General features: G+C 37.7%; 1 long non-coding RNA gene across 1 annotated transcript in view; it reads right to left on the bottom strand.

Moving 5' to 3' along the window:
- The window catches only part of LOC150077231 (uncharacterized), a 59,280-nt gene extending 44,316 nt beyond the window's left edge, over nt 1–14,964 (bottom strand). The window contains exon 1 of the long non-coding RNA XR_016547741.1: nt 14,919–14,964. This is a non-coding gene — a long non-coding RNA (uncharacterized LOC150077231). The remainder of the gene's footprint in view (nt 1–14,918) is intronic.
- Nucleotides 14,965–17,866: the final 2,902 nt, after the last annotated feature.

Genomic DNA, 17,866 nt, shown 5'->3' on the forward strand with positions numbered 1-17,866 from the left:
TGGCTGACATCAAATTGTCAAAAGTATGCTGGTTTTTTATTGACATTTTGCTCACCATCAGTAATAAGGGTGGTAATATTCAAAACTCCCAAACAACAGAAGAGATTTAGCATTAGCATTAGTAGAGGCATTTGATGCAAGAAAGCAAGCTTATGCAGCATCAGCCAAAAAAAAAAAAAAAAAAACCCACTTCCACTTCACCCCTCTGTTCGTTCAAAATACCTGTCCAGCTGAGCCTTAAACTTATTTAGGCAATCAACCTCCACCACAAGGGATGGAAGTCTGTTCCACCAACCAACCACCCACTGGCTAAAGGCAAATTTCCGCACGTCTATCCTACATCTGTCTTTCCTCAATTTGAATTTATGCCCTCTCAGGTGATTTTTCTGAGCTAGAGGAAGAATCCCATCAGCATTGAGCATGCTTAAACCGTTCAAGGCTTTATACACCTCTATCAGATCACCTCGCTGGTGCCTAGTCTCCAGACACTGTAATTTGCAAAACTTAAGCCTTTCTTCGTAAGAGCACCCCTTTGTACCATTCACTAATCTTGTTGCCCTTCTCTGTACTCGTTCCAGCAGCTCTACATCCTTCTTGAAATGAGGCCTCCAGACCTGTATACAGTACTCTAGGTGTGGCCTGACTATTGCCTTATACAATGGAATAATCACCTCCTTATCCCTGCTGGAAAAATTCCTGTATATCATTGACAATACTCCATGAGCTACTCTTGCAGCCCGTCTGCACTGCTCAGAGAACTTCATATCTGCCTGCACAACCACCCCCAAGTCCCTTTCATTCTCTACCACTGTCAGTGTAGTACCACAGAGTTGATACGTTTCTCTGGAGTTGCTGTTTCCCATGTGTAGTACTTTACATTTGTCAATGTTAAACTTCATTTGCCACCTCTCAGCCCATCTGCTCAACCTTTCCAGATCCTGTTGCAGCAGCATAGTGTCAGTAGTGTCCTTGACAACCCTGCCAACCTTTGTATCATCTGCAAACTTGGACATTAAGCTTGCTATACCATCATCAATATCATTTATAAATACAGAAAACAATAATGGACCCAACACTGAGCCCTGAGGGACTCCACTAATAACATTAGTCCACGATGAGCAGTGTCCATTGATTACCACTCTCTGTCTTCTCCCCCTCAACCACCCCTTTATCCATAGCAGCAATTTGCCTCCAATGTCACACTGCTCCAATTTGTGTAGCAGTCTTCCATGTGCAACAGTATCAAAAGCCTTTCTAAGATCCAAGTATATAATATCAAAGTTATTCCCTGCATCCAGTTCTTTTGTGACTGCATCATAGTATCCAATCAAGTTGGTCAGGCAAGACTTCCCCTTAACAAAACCATGCTGTGTCTGAGCTATAACTGAAGTCTTGTCTAAATGATCCTGCAGTGCTTCTTTAACCAGTGCCTCCATTAATTTTCCTGGAACAGAAGTTAAGCTCACAGGTCTATAATTACTTGTGTCAGCCTTTGATCCTCCTTTGTGAATTGGGGTCACATTTGCACATTTCCAGTCTATGGGTACCTCCCCTGAGTCCAAGGAAGCCCTCATAATTATGGCTAAGGGTTTGCTTACTTCCTTTGCTGCCTCCTTTAATATAACTGGATAGATCCCATCCACCCCGGGTGCCTTTCTTGTGTTTATCTTCAACAGTTTCTCCTCCACTTTACTCCCAGTTATTTCAAGATTCTGTAGCTTACTGCTAGAGTTGAATACACCTCTGGCATTCCCCTTGCTGAATAACTCCTCATGTGTGAATGTCGATGCAAAATATTCATTTAGTTTGTTAGCTACCTGAGCAGGATCATCAACAGTTGACCCATCAATATCAAGTGGACCAATCTGATTCATCCCCTTCCTTCTAGAGTTTACATAAGTAAAGAACTCTTTGCTGTTTTTCTTTGCATCCCTTGCCAAGGATTTCTCGTAATCTGCCTTCGCCTGCCTAACCTCCTTTGTAACTTGGTTGCATATCAACTTGTATCTATCATAGGCTTCTGTGTCATGTGTTAATTTGTAAGTATCCCATGCATTTTTCTTCTCTGCCATATGCCTCATTAGTTCATCTGACATCCATTTTGGCCTAAACCTTGAACAATATTTCTTAGTTGGTATGTAAAGCCTAGTAGCTTCCAAGATAAGTTCTTTTAATGCTTCCCATTTTGAATTTGCTGTTGGTAACATCATCTAGAGACGGGGGCCCATCTCTAGATGATGACAAACATATCTAAAGTACATGTCAAAAGTGCTACAGCAGGGGATTCATTTTAAAAAAATAATTAAAAATATATGTTTTTAATATAAAAAAGATGGATTTTCCATAGTTATGTTCATAATAGATTGAAATTAAAGGTGTCATCAAAAGTGAACAATTCTGAATTATTTCTTGGCAATTTTTAAAGTTATAAATGGAGCAACTTTTAATTGAGTGCATGTATGGTCTCCAAAAATCACCAGCACAACCAATTAAGGGTTTAAAGTTGTCAAGGCAATACCTCTCCACCTGCAGAACGTTAGAGAAGTTACTGATCACACTTCCTGAAGAGCAGACTTTGACAATACTAGGACCTTTGAAAATTCATTAACAACATGAGTCCACTATCAGTGTGCCTGGCTGTAGGAGGTTTACAACTTTCTATGCTGGATACTCATTTCAGGTTTACATGAGCTAATCAGAATATTCAGAATTTGAATATTCATATCATAACATAATTTGCTCCTATACAAATTTCATTGATTTATAAATTATAAATAAATTAAGGACAGTAATGATGGTATACTGCTGCAACAGGATCTAGAAAAGTTGGGCAGATGGGCTGAGAGGTGACAACTGAAGTTTAACACTGACAAAGTACTGCATATGGGTAGCAGTTACCTCAGAGTAATTATGTAGTCAGATATGAAGTTGGCAGAGCAGTTCAAAGAGGCTGTCAGAGCAGCTCATGGGGTCTTGTCAATGATATACAAGAACTTTTCTAGCAGGAATAAGGAGGTGATTATCCCTTTGTATAAGGTAGTAGCCAGGCCACACCTTGAGTATGCATACTGTTGTAGAGACCTCATTTTAGGAAGGATGTGGGGCTGCTGGAACAAGTACAGACAAGGGCAACGAGATTAGTGAGGTGAACAATGGGGAGCTCTCACCAAGAAAGGCTTCAGTTCTGCAAATTGTAGCATCTGGAGACTAGGCATCTGCGAGGTGATCTGATTGAAGCGTTTAAGGCTTTGAATGGATTGAGCAAGCTCAATGCTAATGGCATTCTTCCTCGTGCTTGGTCCACTCACCTAAGAGGCACAAATTCAAAATCAGGAAGGACAGTTGCAGAATAGATGTGCAGAAGTTTGCCTTTAGCCAACGGGTGGTTGATTGTTGGAACAAACTTTCATCTGTTATTGTGCAGTTGATAGTTTAAATAATTTGAAGGAAGAACTAGAGAGTTATTGGAGGGAATGAATAGGTGAAATGGGAGGTGTCGTGTTTTTTTTTTTTTTTGAGTGTGGCTGATGTTGTATAAGCTTGCTTGCTTTCCTGCATCATTTGCCACTACTAATGCTAATGATTTTGCAAAATACTGCATTTTTAGCATTCAACATTTTATTCTAGATCAACAGCACCAGACCAAGGTATTTTGGCACCCCGGGCAGAGAAATTTTTCGGTGCCTATTTATTAAGAATATATATATATATATTTTTCCTTCATCGTTGTTCTGTTCTTGGCACCCCTCGAAGAATGGCACCCCAGGCAAGGGCTCTGCTAGCCCATACCTTAATCTGGTCATGTGGATCAATGATGTTTGCTACAAAATGAATACCTTTTATTTATTTATTTTTTTTAAAATTCCTTTCTTCTCTTTTTCCAACTGATTCGATAATAGGCTTTTAGGGAAGTCTTTCAAAAGGAACATATTTCTCTATAACATTCAACAATCACGCTTATTCTTGACTGTATAAAAATTGTAATCCATTTCACAAATAGATTGAACAGGTCATATGGTATGCTTTTTGAACATTCATTCAAAATATTTCACCTAAAACTGCATTCACTCAAAGTACGTTCCAAATATTCCTTTTTTTTTTTTTTTATGTAAACCCAAAACACTAGAGGTATTAGAACCTATAGTACTTAGCACCGTGCTTGGGTTGGAAGCTGAGAAGACGAAAGAAGATATCTGTTGACATTGGACTTGAACTTCTGTAGACTGTAATTTTCAGGAAATACACAGGAAGGAGGTTTGTTCCAGAAAATGGCAAGTGAATGAATAAATGAAGAAGATGAAAAGTTGGTTCTGTGAGTTTGAAGTTGGACAGTAAATGAATGTTGGTTGGTGGCGGCACGTGTTCGGACTGTTTTGAAAGAGAGAGCGGGAATTATAGAAGCCAATTCAGAAGAACAGTGACCGTGGAAGTATCTGTAGAAGAGGCATGCAGCAGAAACAGTACGTCTATGATACAGCGAGTGGAGAGACTCTGTTAGAGATAAATCATTAATTAACCTAACTTCCCTCTTCTGAACGGAATCAAGAAACCTGAGAGAGGTTTTGGGGGCACCACCCCAGATGTGGGAACAATATTCCATGGCAGGGTGGATTTGTGATTTATACAGAGTGAGCAGTTGTTTGGAAGAAAAGTAACGCCGAGAGCGAAGGAGAAAATCAAGTTTTTTCGATGCAGAGGAAGCAATATTTGTAATGTACTTGTGCCAAGAGAGATTAGAAGTCAGGGTAATCTCCAAAAGAGATATATCATTTTGCCTAGAAATCGGAGTGTCACTAAAGATAAGCATAGGAGCAGAAGAATCCTTTTTGCGAGATATAAGACAAGACTGAGTTTTAGAAGGGTTGAAACAACTAAGTTGTCTTTGCCCCCACTGAAGAGCAAAGACAACTGAATTACCTGAAGATCGGCATTTAAGGAATTGGTAGCAGATTTTCGAGAAGCTGAAGCTGATTGAGCAGGGCATGGTTTCTCAAAATGGAAAGTAGAATGCAATGTGCCATCATTGGCAAAACTATGGATAGGATTTCCAGTCAATGGAAGAAGGTCATTAATATACAAGAGGAAAAGAGTGGGGGAAAGAACTGAACCATGGGGGACACCGGAATTAGTGGAGAAGTTAGAAGACAGAGAGCCATCTACCATCACTCTCAGTGAGCGATCAGAGAGAAAACTGGATAACCAATTACTAAAAACAGTTGGCAAACCATAAGATGGAAGCTTGTTTAGAAGACCTTTATGCCAAACACGATCAAAAGCCTTTGAAATATCAAGAGCAACTACTTGTGTTTCACCGAACCTTTCCATTGAATTAGTCCATAAATGGGTAACATAAGCCAGAATAACACCAGTGGATCGACACTGATGGAATCCATACTGGCGATCGTTGATCAGACGGAAATTTTCTACGTAGTTTAAGAGTTGGTGGTTAATTGATTTCTCCATTACTTTAGAAAGAGTAGAAGTAATTGCAATGGGATGATAATTGGATGGGAGGGATTTGTCACTCTTTTTAGGAACTGGCGGGAAATAAACAAATTTCCAAGCAGAAGGAAAAACAACTTTGGAACAAGAAAGTAAAAAAAAAACTGGCAAAGAATAGGAGTAAGTTCAAGAGCACAGGTTTTGAGAACAAGTGGAGAAATACCAAAATACCATCAGGACCTGGAGCTTTCTTAGCATCGAGATTCATCAAAATCATTCTGACATCCTTTTGACCAAAGACCACAGGAGGCATTGAATGGAACGTGTTGGGAATGGTGAGAGGTGTTTTACCAAGATCATTAATACATGAGTTGGAAGAAAAATGGAATGCTAGCAGGTCAGCTTTATACTTGGCTGAAATGACAACAGAACCATCTGGTTCGGACAGAGGTGGGAGCAGAGATGGGCAAAAGTTGCGACCAATAGCTTTGGCAAGAGACCAGAATGCTCAGCTACCATTAGGGCAAGAAGCAAGTTTTCTACTCTTAGCCTGTTCAAACTCTAGTTTGGACTGATTAATAACTGCTTTACAATTGTTGCGAGCTTTGGTGTAGGCAGAAAATGAAACTGAAGAATTAGAAACAAGCCAATTACGATATGCAACATTCTTCTCTTGAACAGCCTTAGCACATTTATTGGAAAACCAAGGTTTAGATAAAGGACGAGATTTTAAAGTGGAGTGTGGGATAAAGGATTCCATTCCTGCAAGAATAATTTCACTGACACGATCTGAGCAAACGTTGACATCAGAAGTTTTGAAACAGTAATCCGACCAAGGAAAAGAAGAAAATAAATCTCGCAGGTCATCCCATTTTGCATTCTTGTAATGCCAAAGAACATGAGGTTGGGAATAGCCATGAGATAAAGGCTCCATTAGAGAAGAGACAATCACCAAGTTGTGATCTGAAGTGCCTAAAGGACCTCTCACTTCGACTGTGTACTTAGAAGGGTTGTTTGTGAGAAAAAAGATCAAGCATGTTGGCTGTATGATTAGGATTGTCCATTATTCTTGTAGGTAAATGAACAATCTGTGCAAGGTCATTAGTAATTTCAAAAGCCTCAGCATCTCGGTCAGCTGGGTCAGTGTGACTAGAAAACGGAAGGCAGCTGGAGTTATGAACATTAAAATCACCAAGGAAAATTACCTCACTGTTAGGAAAGTTGGACTGGAGAAAGTCAAGTTGCAAAGAGAGGAAGTCTTTACAAGCAGTGTTAAAATCTAATTGACTCTTTAAATATTAGAGAGAATTCCATCTTGGATTTAACTGATAATTTCAAAGTACACATTTGCTTCTTTTTTTAAAACTGCCCCGAAATGTGTTTGCAACACACGAGAAATGCTAATTTCCTTTACAGCAGCTTTAGCATTTACTTTTCACTTCTGGCAACTTTAAGCACAAAATGTGAACAATTAATAAATTTAGTGCATGCACAATGCAATATAATATTTTTCATTTAGTAATTATTGTGACTTTTACTATTTTTTTAGTCATTATTAATCGCAATGGCCTCGAATTTGGAAACATCTATTTTAGAGATGATTATTTCTTTCATCTTTTCAGCACCAAACTCTGCAATGTAATTTCAAGCTGCAGGAAATTTGATGTAATCAGACATTTGTAACACATAAACATAAGGACAGTATGTAATGCATAGAATGAAATGCAACATTTTCTCTCAGTGCCAACAAGCACTGGAATGTGATTCAACGGGATACAGCATTGGGCATCTTCTTCTGAACAACCTGAAAGCATGTGAGATTCTTGTAAAAAACTGTCTGGCACTTAGTGTCTAGCACATAATGTGCCTGCTATTGCAGAACTAAAATTTGGAGTAGCAAGAATATTAGAAGAGAAGGTGGTAGTAGACTACCCTGATTAATTTGTGTGTTGAAAAGGGGGAGGTTGCATGCCTTTCTATAAAGGTGGATGAACATCTGTGAAAATTTACTAATATCTAGAAAGAAGTGCTAAAAGGAAAGATAGATTTAAATAATTTCAACTGATGCATGTCCCTGAAGTAATCATTTTTTTTTTAAATCATGTGTGCACTTTGGCTATTTTTGATTTAATGTGTAACTAGACTGATAGAACAGTGACAACCTTTGGCAAATCTGTTTAAAGAATAAGTTAGAAGTTGTGAGGAAAACCATATGAGCACTTTCAGAGTTATCAAATTAAAAAGTACAACAAGTGATCACTAGTGAGTGGCGCAGACTCATATTTAGATCCAGCTCATGATCCAAAAGTTTTGAAATCAATTTGATGAACTCAAGAAATAAAACTTCTGACTCACAAGCATCTGGTGAAAACAACCTTAAATAGGCCAAGAAAGATAATTCTTGGCATGCTATCCCTACTTGTGCAGAAAGTCTGTGCTTGTTTCTCACTTCTGGTTTGAATAACTCAATTTTTTCTTTTATATGTTATGCCCAAGTTTAAAAATCTGAACATAGCTTTTTAATACAGTGTACCCAGGATTATTACTCCTAGGTATGTTAAAAGAATACTGCAAATTTATTATACCAGCAGTTTTTAATAGCAGACTAAACCTGAATGAATTTTCTAACTTGAATGCTCTTATACTTAGATTATTTGGTTGGTTTATTGTTTAATGGCATATTGGCAACTAAGGCCATAATGCGCCCTTATACTTAGAGTCTAAGACAAGACAAGACAAGATGATTCTGTTCTGTTGCTCAGTGAGGAAGTACTTTATTGCTGCATGTGACTACCTGGTGCACAAATTTCTTTGTGTACTTGGTAGTCACATGATGAAATGCCAACTGGATTTTTCTAAATTTAATCAGCTGGCAGTATGTCATTTCATATCTGAAATTTTATTCTGGATAGGTTTCCAGTGCTGCTTGCTATCATTAAAGATGAAGCAGTAGATGTTTTGCAGCATCAGTTCTGTTGGTTTCAAGGTGACAACCTACCAAATACCATTATTCTTCAGACAGGTGTCAGGAATGGGATCCCCAGGAATCAATTCTTGGACCACTGTTGTTTCTGATTTTCATAAATGACACTGATGATGGGACAGAAGGCTTGATTTCAAAATTTCCAGATGATGTAAAGATTGGTAGAGTAGTTAATGATCAGCACCAAGCAGCACTCCTTCAGGATGACTTAAACAGGCTGCAAGAATGGTCAGAAAAGTGTCAGCTACATTTTAATGCAGCAAAATGCAAGGTCTTATACTTGTGGAAAAGCAACCCAAAAATAAATGGTCTATCGATACTTTATCGAACATTATCGGGGCGATATATGGAGATAATAGTGAAACTGTTTAAGGCAATTGTAAGACCACATTTGGAATACTGCGTTCAAGTATGGAGACCTTGTCTGAAAAAAAGACATTGATATGGAGACGTCATCTGAAAAAAAGGCATTGAGCATTTTGAAAAAGTCTAATGACAGGCAACTCGCATGGTGAGATCGGCAAATGAGCGACCATATGAAGAAGACTCAGAATATGTGGGCTACAGAGCTTGCAACCAGGCACCTCAGAAGTTAGCTGGTTGAGATTTATAAGGCTCTGAGAGTAGTTTCCTGCAAGAAAGCAAGCTTATTTAGCATAAAACAAAAAAAAACCCATCGTCACCCATCCATTCATGCCAGAAGTTTGTCAGGTTCAGCCTTGAATTTATTTAAGCTGTCAATTTCCACGACAGATGGAAGTTTGTTCCAGCAATCAAGCATCCACTGGCTAAAAGAAAATTTCCTCAAATCTATTATCATTATTAGTCACACGGTGCAAGAAAGCCTGAGGCTTTTGCTGCTCTAGGCAAAAAAAAAAAAAAAAAAATTTCTGGGTTATCTTGAGAGAGAGAGAGAGAAAAAGAGAGAAGGAAATCACCAAGAAAGAAAAGAATGATGACATCCAGCTCAGAACCTTGGGCGTACAACCACCTTTCCTCAATTTGAATTTTTGCTCCCTCAGGTGCAGAATCTGAGCAAGAGGAACAAACCCATCAGAATTGAACTAGCCATTCAAGGCCTTATACACCTCAATCAGATCATGTCGCAGATGCCTAGTCTCTAGATGCTGCAATTTGCAGAAGTTAAGCCTATCTTCATAACAGCAACCCTTTGTTCGACTCACTAATCTCGTTGCCCTTCTCTGTACTCGTTCTAGTAGCTCAACATCTTTCCTAAAGCGCGCCTCCGTAGCCAGGTGGGAAGGAGCAGCAGTGCGTAGCACACGCTTCTTGATTAGACCGGGGTTCGAGCCCGTCACCACCAAATACGGAGGATGCGGAAAGGTTAAGGAATGACCGCCGCATATCCTGGAGCAATATGGCCTTAGTTGCTAATGCTCCTAAAAACCAAAAACAACAACAACAACATCTTTCCTAAAATGAGGCCTCCAGACCTGTATGCAGTACTCAAGGTGTGGCCTGACCATTGCCTTATTCAAGGGGATAATCACCCTCTTATCCCTGATAGCAAAATTCCTATATATCATTGAAAAGACCCCATGAGCTACTCTTGCAGCCTGTCTGCACTGCTCAGAAAACTTCATGTCTGACTGCACAGGTCTTTTTCATTCTCCACTACCCTGGTACGTCACTCTGGGGTTACTGCTTCCCATATGTAGTACTTTACATCTTTTAATGTTAAACTTCATTTGCCACCTCTCAGCCCATCTGCACAACTTTTCTAGATCCTGTTGCAGTAGAGTACCATCCTTACTGTCATTAACAACCCTACTAACCATCATATCATCTGCAAACTGGGACATAAAGACTGATATATCATATCATTGATAAATACAGAAAACAACAATGGGCCCTACACAGACCCCTGGGGAACTCCACTAATAACATTAGTCCATGAAGGGCAGTGTCCATTGATTACCACTCACCATCTTTTCCCACTCACCATCCTTTTATCCATTGTAGTGACTTGCCCTTAATGCCATACTGCTCCAACCTGTAGTCTACCATGTGCAACAATATCAAAAGCTTTCCTAAAATACAAGTATATGATATCAAAATTATTTTTTGCACATTTTATTCAGTTCCTTTGTGATCACATCATAGTATCCAATCAAATTGGTCAGACAAGACTTCCCCTTAACAAACCCATTCTGTGTCTGAACTATAACTGCAGTCTTGGTCTTGATGATCCTGCACTGCTTCTTTAACCAGCGACTCCATTATTTTTCCCAGAACAGAAGTTAAACTAATAGGTGTGTAATTATTCGTGTCACCCTTTCGATCCTCCCTTGTAAATTGAGGATACATTTGCACCTCTCCAATCTGTGGGGTTCTCCCCAGAGTCCAAGGATGCTCTCATAATCATGGCTAAGGGCTTGCTTGCTTACTTCCTTTGCTGTCTCCTTTAATATACTTGGATAAAGCCTATCCATCCCAGCTGCCTTCCTTATATTTAACTTCAGCAATTTCTCCTCCACTTTGCTCTCAGTTATTACAAAATCATTTAGCTCCCATCCAGAGTTTGATAAACTTCTGGCATTTCCCTCCCTGAATAACTCCTCATGTGTGAATGAAGATACAAAATACTCATTCAATTTGTCAGCTACCTGAGTGGAATCATCAACAATCGAATGATCAATATCGAGTGGACCAATCTGATTCATTCCTTTCCTTCTAGAATTTACATAAGTAAAGAAGTCTTTACTGTTTTTCTTTGCATCCTTTGCCAAAGATTTCTCATAATCTTCCTTTGCTTACCTAACCCCCTGTCACTTGATTACAAACTATCTTATATCTATCATAAGCATCTGTGTCTCCTGATAATTTATATGCATCCCATGCATTTTTATTCTCTGCCACAAATCTCATTAGGTTTAGACAAGATTATAGGAACTTTTTTTTAGCCAGCGAGTCATTGATTGCTGGAACAGGTTGCCTTCATATGTATTAAGGCTGACAGTTTGAATAAATTTAAAGGTCAAGGGTTATTATTCTTTCCTTTTCTTACCTATGTAAGTATTTGAAGCAAATAATAAGTATTTGAATTTTTTTTTATCTACTCGGGGGGGGGGGGGGCAGTGCAGCAAAAGCCACTGGCTTCCTTGCATTGTATGGCTATTACTATGTGCCAGTCAACTTCAGTTGCCACAGTCACTGTAAGAGTTGATGATCAGACCATATCTCGGAAACTGTATTATGGTCTGGAGACCTTATTTCAAGAAAGAAATCAAGGCTATACTTGGGGAAAATCTACCCAAGTTTGGAGAGTATATGGCAAGGCATATGACATTGCTCCAATATAATTTAGCTTCATACTGATTTCAAATACATTCTTTGGCATTAACTTTAAACAAAAATTATATAGGTTAAAATTGCTGTCAATTTTACATATTGATAGTATTATCAATATGTAATATTGATAATACTATCCATATCTTGGAAATTTTAACATATTATATTTAAATTTGTAAGTTATTTTTATATAAAAGGTATTTTTTTCAATAATGTCTCAGAAAAAATCCAGAAATAGTGTTATTTCTCTTTGATGATAGAAAGCTATAGATCTTTTTATTCTCTAACATAATGTGTGCCTTTCACCTATCAAGACTGTGACCATTTCAAGAAGCTAACTTTTGAACAGCATCAAGCAAATTCTATTCTTTAGTGAAATAACAATATAAAAGAGCTTCAGATATGTACACATTTGCCATCTTTAACATTCTTTGTAAAAATTAGTTATCCCTCCAAATAAAGTTTATTTTTAGACATTCATATAATTTTATGAATATGACATTGTAGTATAATTGCATCATTATTACAGTTTAATTTTTAAGACAAACTGCAGTTTATCCATTAGGCATCATTATTATAACATCTCATATTGTGAAATCCTTCACAAGTTGCCATCCTCTTACAAATTAGTAACAAATTGCCTACAAATAAGTAACACTTCCGCATTAGACAAGTCTACTGTTACTTTTTCTCAATTTAGTGCCACCACTCAGATGACACCATTCCACAGCTATTTGGCCTCTCATTGGTGGGTGGGTAGAAAAACATTTCTACATTTCTTTCTGAGTGGTAGTATTAATGCCTACTCATTCATCAGTAGTGTTCTAGGGTTATTACTGTTCTTACCACAACTTTCTTTATTAATGTTGTGAACAGTTTCACAATCTTCAAACTTATCACAGAGGTAGGTTATTGTTAGAAGCACTGTCGCCTTTGTCCAATATTGATGTTCCCATACATGCTAAACCTTTTTAACATTTTCATACTTCCAGTCCATTTCAGGATGCAATTACCTTCTTCAAATGTTAGTTGATTATCCTGCATACTAAGGCCAGATTTACTGTGGTGTAGTGGAATGATTGCTACAGCATCCTAAGGTTGTGGTAGCCGAGAACAATATAGTTCCCTTTGGTCCGGGGGTGGCCGTATTTTAAGGGCCTCTAAAAATATATGCCAGGGCCCCAGACTACTTAAATATGTCACTGTTCCATAGCAATGGGTTAATCTACAGCATGATGATAAACCTAATTGTTTATTTTGGCTTTAAATTGAAAAACGTTTTGTTCAAAACGATCATTCTGTCTACAGAATATGGCTATTTAGCGTTTATACATAATTATAACCCATGGTATATAATTTGGGCAATTAATAACAGAAAAGTATTTTTTTTTTTTTTTTTTTTCGAGTGAACAGTAACAGTCATTTCCTCTGAACATACTATAACAACATCTATTATCTCAGTTGTAAGAAGGGGAATGTGTTTCTTCCAGTTATGTGCACATATAGGTAAATAAATTTATTTATACTCCAGATGACCGCACAGTCAGAGGAGTTCACAAGATTGTATTCAGCAGTCACAGGCTTGAATGCCAGTCATTCAAAGCACACATACTTATGTATCCTTGCACCTGCTGACTCAGCTACAGAAGATACATCCCCCAGTGTCCTGATTAGCCCATGAAGGTCTTACTCCCTGGCCATTTGCTTTGTTTCTCTAGGGATAAGTAAAAGATCTGGTATGTGTGCACAACTATTATCAACATTTTTAAAGTATGGAGAAAAATTACAAGTGACTCAATGTCACTCACTTGTTTGTTTGTTTGTTATTTGGTTTTTAGGAGCATTAGCAACTAAGGCCATATTGCTCTGGGATATGCGGTGGTCATTCCCTGACTTTTCCACATCCTCCGTATTTGGTGGTGACGGGTTCGAACCCCGGTCTAATCAAGAAGCGTGTATTACGCACTGCTGCTCCTTCCCACCTGGCTACGGAGGTGCCGTCACTCACTTGGCTTTCAACTCCATACAAATGCTATGGAAAAGAAGGCTTTGTAAGTGACCTTGAACCCTGTTGGTTCCCCCCCCCTAGTATTGCTGAGATTTTAAACACAGAAGTGTTAAAATAACAGGGACATGCTTAGGAGTGGGCAAGATGAATTTCTGTATCCCTGAAATATTTCAGGTCAAGAGGATAATGCACATTGGCATTTTTATGTACAAGCACACATCTAGTACCCCCAATATTTAGGGGCCCCAAAAAGGTGTCCCCCAAAATACGTACGCAACAAAGGTAATTTGCTGTATTTCATTATTCATTCATTTATTTTAAATTTATGAAGGATTCTTGGCAGTGCAAAACTTTCTATTTTGTTCCAGACGAAAGAATACTCATTTACAGCTCTGGTATATAGACTTAATTTTAAACATATGATGATATTATTATTAGCCATATAGTGCAAGAAAGCTTGAGGCTTATGCTGCACCAGCCAAAAAAATTTCCAAGTTACCCTGAGGGAGAGAGAGAAGTAGAAAGGAATCACGAAGAAAGAGAAGAATGATAATATCCAACTCAGGACGCCGGGTGTGCCAAGCCCATACCCATCAGATGTGAGCCTCTGCAGGAATATATAATTTAACGCTCGAATGAAAAATAAACAATAAAAGATAAATAAATCTAATACTAAATGCCCTTTTGTTTTGTAGTACTTCAAGCAATACGTACATGTTAGAACTAACTTTAATGTTTAGTAAAGCAGGTAAAAAAGGCAGGGAGGGGAAAAAAAAAGTTATACCAGTAATCAGATTTGCTCATATTTTGTTTGACATGTCTCCGTTTCTCAGCTGTTGACATCGTACACAGAGAATATTTTCAGGATGATGTATAAAACAAATAAAAAATGATGATCACTCCATAAATTTTTCCCGCCTCTAATATTCTTATTGATATGTACGAGAACAGCAATATCAATTTCACAGAAAAGTTTCAGTAAGTTGAGAGAACAAATGACGAAAACGTATTTGCAAGACTACCAAAACCCGTTTTTTTTTCTTTTTTTTTTTTTTTTTTTGAACAGTCATTCTAATAAGAAACAATATTTACATATAAAAAAGTAGGCCAACACAAACTTGAAAATTTTATATTTCAATAAATAACAAAATACATATAGGAATCCATATTCACGTTAAGAGTTACACTATCATCTCGGAATAACCACTTGTTGAAAACATCAACAGAAGCGCTGAGAACTACCATGGTACAAAATATTCACAAAAAAAGTTGACTTATACTTCAAATTATCCGTAATAATGACATAAAATTATCATCTAATATATATTTAATTTGATATTCATTATGAATAATATATTAAAAGAGGCCAGTCCAAAAAGTAGTGATTATAATTTTTATTACTTATTTATGAGATAGAACCCCTATTGAACTTGAGCGCATGGTCAGAAGAGGAAATAGAGACAAGCATCTCCTATCCCTCCGTCTACTCCCCTTTTACCATGACTGGTAAAAGGGAAATAAACGGGGGGGGGGGGGGTTAGGAGATGCAATGCACTTGTGTTCTGGACTGAAGAAGATCTCAAATTTCCACAACGAATAGACCTCAATGCAGGTAGGCAGTATTTCTCCTCCTTGCTGTCCTTTCTGCCCAACATCAATTCTAGAACCTTGACCTCCTGAACCCTACAATCTGTCCTGGGAACAAGTACCACTATTTCCCTCTTTCATTCGCAGTTACGGAATTTATTTGGGTCGCATTACCGACAGAAACTGTGAAATACATTCCACTTTTTTATTATTTTTATTTACATCAAAGATAAGAAAGGAGCAGAAAGGCAATGAAGCCTGAGGCTTATGCTACACCAGCCAAAAAAAATTTCCAAGTTACCCTGAAAGAGAGAGAGAGAAGTAGAAAGGAATCATTAAGAAAGAGAAGAATGATGATATGGTGATAAGCTCAGGACATTACACAGTAATCGACAATACTTGCTGTAAATTTTCTGTAGTTTCAGCAAGACTTTCAATATAGTGGTTAATTTTCATTTTAAAAAATGTTCTTGTTTATACTCCGGCACGACAATTAGGTCGCAAGAGTTGTTTCTATTATTTTGACAATGAAAACAATCAAAACCGCATTTAACATTCATGCCAGCTAGAACTTCACTATTTTCGACTATAATATGTACTCTGGATCTTAGCTACTCTCGTGTGTTTTTAGATTTGCACGGTTTCATTAATAACCTGCTCTCTCGACTGCGTCGGGCCTAATGCTAAATGATTATTTTTATTTATTTCTGCTTGGAGCAATGACCACTTTGGCCATAGTGCACTGGTTATAATAGCATTAATCGTATCTATTACAAGATTCGATCAAAAAGTTCGGTGAACGTTGCAAATAATTTTAATAAATGTTTAATAATGGTTGTCACAAGTCCACTTATAATACAAAGTTCAAGGACATCGTGACCCATACATAAATGCCGGTGGGCATTTCCGGTGTGTGTTATCAGTTCGTCATTTGTATAGCCTATGGCAGGTATTCTAAGATTGGTTTGGTGGACAAGCCTAGCTCAACTGACGATTCCTTTCTTTGTACCTGATGTAAGGAACTTACTGATCCCAAATTAGAACTTAGTACAATACGAGATGAATTTGAGTCACTGAAGAAACGACCTAGAAACAAATGTAGCTGGGAGCTCGTCAGGGACTCAAATATCTCATGAAATGTCAAGTGCTGTACCCTGACTTGCATCCCGGATAAGAATAGTCAAGTGTTCCATTTTTGCCAGCGAAAGTGAGCTCGAGATTTTCAGAATTTAACACTAATTGCACCGAATCCTTGGAATAAAGTCAAGTCCATGTTAGGCCATGGAAAGAACACTGCTTTCCCTTTCCTTCATGAAGGCTCAAAGAAAGGGTGGTTTGATCTATAGATTCCACTGCTATGATTGTTAATCCACGTATATTGGTGATACGAGCAAAAAGCTGAAGAACAAGAGGGCCAGAAACTAACAGCTATACAAAAATGCATACTGAAGGGCTGAGCTTTAATCATGCACTTGTGGAAACTCAATATGAACTGAAAGCACGTCACTGAAATCATATATAAAGTAAGAATTTGGTAAGAGAGGAAATAGATTGCATAGTCATTTTGGACTGAAATTAGTTTCATAAGCTCTACTCTGAACTTCTTTTTACTTTAAAACTATGGTAAACAACCAATATTTCCTATGAATAATCAGTATATTGTTAAATCGGGCTAAAAAGTGGTTTAATTAGTAAATGGATACAATGGTAAGCAGTAATTGTTTAGAAAACGACATATATTTCTATTGTTGAAACCACTATGGCAAGAAAGATCAACATCGCAGTTTGATCAGACATCAACGGGATAATTCAAACTGTATGTACCATTATTTTAATGGAGTAAAATATTAATGTTTCCATTTTTAGTAGCAATTACTGGTAGTATTACAATTTTTTTTTTTTTCAGGCATCCCACATGAGAAATATCATCTGTGCCATTTTGATCCTAACAACAGTGTACTATCAGATTCACAAGGTGTCAAGGGAGATTTTAAAAGGTTCCATTCTTCCCTCTCTTTTTTTTTTTTTTTTTTTTTTTAATTTTCAATTTATATATTAAATTTTATTTGCAGTAATGCCTTTATGTTACAAGTAGAAACTGCGTTGCTCCCTGTAGTGATTCATTTAGAAAAATTCCTGTGGTAGATTATTATTATTATTATTATTATTATTATTAGCCATATGGTGTAAGGAAGCCTGAGGCTTTTGCTGCCTCAGGCTTCCTTACACCATATGGCCCAAAAAAAAAAAAAAAAAATTCCGCGTTACCCCTGAGGGAGAGAGAAAGTACAGAGAAGAAGGACAGAAGAATGATGATATCCGCTCAGGACCTGGATGTGCCAAGCCCATACTCACCAGATGTGAGCCCCTGGGGGTAAATAAAGCTGGAACTCAACCAACTCTTACAGTTTTATTTAACAGTTTTATTTATTCATTTTCTGGATACTGGGTGATAATATTTCCCCCCCCCCGGAAACGTAAGCGTCTGCGTTTAGAGTATTAGCTGCTGGTTTGTTCTGCTCAAAGGGGCACTT

The sequence above is a fragment of the Mastigoproctus giganteus genome, chromosome 12 (assembly GCF_048544385.1).
Source record: "Mastigoproctus giganteus isolate SK-2022 chromosome 12, ASM4854438v1, whole genome shotgun sequence".
In the NCBI taxonomy this organism is placed as follows: domain Eukaryota; kingdom Metazoa; phylum Arthropoda; class Arachnida; order Uropygi; family Thelyphonidae; genus Mastigoproctus; species Mastigoproctus giganteus.